This window comes from Trichechus manatus, unplaced genomic scaffold, assembly GCF_000243295.1.
Source record: "Trichechus manatus latirostris isolate Lorelei unplaced genomic scaffold, TriManLat1.0 scaffold00015, whole genome shotgun sequence".
Lineage (NCBI taxonomy): Eukaryota > Metazoa > Chordata > Mammalia > Sirenia > Trichechidae > Trichechus > Trichechus manatus.
Window position 1 is genome coordinate 27218886 of NW_004443951.1, and position 2606 is coordinate 27221491.

The following is a 2606-nucleotide window of genomic DNA, read 5'->3' on the forward strand; positions in this document are numbered from 1 at the left end:
CCAAAACAGATTTGTTTGTTCTTCTGGAAGTCCATGGTACATTCAATATTCTTCATCAACACCATAATTCAAATGCATCAATTGGTCTTCAGTCTTCCTTATTCATTGTCCAGCATTCGCATGCACATGAGGTAACTGAAAATACCATGGCTTGGGTCAAAAAACCAAACCCGTTGCCATTGAGTCGATTCTAGTGAAGTGCTCCTTAATCCTCAAGGTGACATCTTTGCTTTGTAACACTTGAAAGAGGTCTTTTGCAGGAGATTTTCCCAAAGCAATATGTCATTTGATTTCTTGACTGCTGCTTCCATGTGCATTGACTGTTGATCCAAGTAAAACGAAATCTTTAACAACTTAAAAAAAATTTTTCTTTAATTTTTAAAAACATTTTCTTTGCTAATCATGATGCTGCTTTTTGGTCCAGCTTTGTAGTCTTTAACTTCATCAGTAAATGCTTCAAGTCCTCTTCACTTTCAGCAAGCAAGGTTGTGTCATCTGCATATTGCAGGTTGTTAATGAGTCTTCCTCTAATCCTGATGCCCTGTTCTTCTTCATATAGTCCAGTTTCTCGGATTATTTGCTCAGCATACAGATTGAATAAGTGTGGTGAAAGGATGCAACCCTGATGCACACCTTTCCTGATGTTAAACCATGCAGTTTCCCTGTGTTCTGTTCGAACGACTGCCTCTTTGTCTATGTATAGGTTTCTCGTGAGCATAATTAAGTGTTCCGGAATTCCCATGCTTCACAACGTTATCCATAATTTGTTATGATCCACACAGTCAAATGCCTTTGCATAGTCAATAGAACACAGATGAACATCTTTCTGGTATTCTCTGCTTTCTGCCAAGATCCATCTGACATCAGCAATGATATTCCTCGTTCCATGTCCTCTTCTGAATCTGGCTTGAATTTCTGGCAGTTCCCTATGTACTGCTGTAACCGTTATTGAATTATCTTCAGCAAAATTTTACTTGTGTGTGATAATAATGATAAATTGTTCGATAATTTCCGCATTCTGTTGGATCACCTTTCTTTGCAGTGGGTACAAATACGGATCTCTTCCAGTCAGTCGGACAGGTAGCTGTCTTCTAAATTTCTTGGCATAGACCCGTGAGCGCTTCTAATACTCCCTCCATTTGTTGAAACATCTCAATTGATATTCCATCAATTCCTGGAGCCTTGTTTTTTGCCAATGTCTTCAGTGCAGCTTGGACTTCTTCCTTCAGTACCATTGGTTCTTGATCATATGCTACCTCCCAAAATGGTTGAATGTTGACTAATTCTTTTTGGTACAGCGACTCTGTGTATTCCTGCCATCTTCTTTTGATGCTTCCTGTGTTGTTCAATTTTTTGCTCATAGAATCCTTCAGTATCGCAACTTGAGGCTTGAATTTTTTTCTTTAGTATTTTCAGCTTGAGAAATGCCGAGAGAGTTCTTCTCTTTTGGTTTTCTAACTCTTCTGACATCCATTTTGGTCTTTCCTTTTCCCTGTCTTTTTAATGACGTTTTGCCTTCTTCATGTATGATGTCCTTGATGGTATCCCACAACTTGTCAGGTCTGTGGTCATTATGCCTGCACAGAAGACCAGTTAATACGACTATTATTCAAACTTAAGCACCAACCACTAATGCCAAAGATGAAGAAATTGAAGATTTTTACCAACTTCTGCAGTCTGAGATTGATCAAACATGCGATCAGGATGCGTTGATAATTACTGGTGATTAGAATGAGAAAGTTGGAAACAAAGAAGGATCGATAGTTGGAAAATATGGCCTTGGTGATAGAAACGACGTGGGAGATGGCATGATAGAATTATGCAAGACCAATGACTTATTCATTGAAAATACCTTTCATCAACACCATAAGTGGTGACTATACACAGGGATGTATAGTTGGATGGAATACAAAGGAGTCATTTTGACTATATCTGTGGAAAGAGAGGATGGAGAAACTCAATATCATTAGTTGGAACAAGGCAAGGGGCCGACTGCAGAACAGACCATCAATTGCTCATATGCAAGTTGAAGCTGAAGCTGAAGAAAATTAAAACAAGTCCACAAGAGCCAAAGCAGCATGTAGTATTCCTAACATAGGTATTCCATAAATGTTAGCTATTATTACATTTCCAAAAGCTCACTTGAGTACAGATAATATGGGGCAAGACCAGAGGTGGAGACCAGCTCAATGATCACTGAGGTGCCTTCCAAGCTGGTGAATTTCTGAATAAAAGGCTTGAAAACTATTTGATTACTCAAGTAAGGTATATATTCACATTCTCATCTTGTTTACATTATTAAGAGGTTTAGGAAAACATTTTTTTTCTAGAAAACGCAAAGATACCAAGAATTATGACTAATTTGAATTAATGAGATTTTATTGTACCTTCAAAGACAAATTACTTAATATTCCCTTTTCATATATCCAGAACTTCTCTTGCCTCTGTATGAAGATTCCCAGCAAATAAAACTCACAGGGCTCTCCTCCAAGGCTAGACTTTCCCTGTGACTCACATAAGGGAACCAATGTTAAAGATTAGGTAGTTCAACCCCTGTTTTACAGATGAAGAAACAGGCTAGAAAGAGTAAGAGGCTTCTCCAGTAA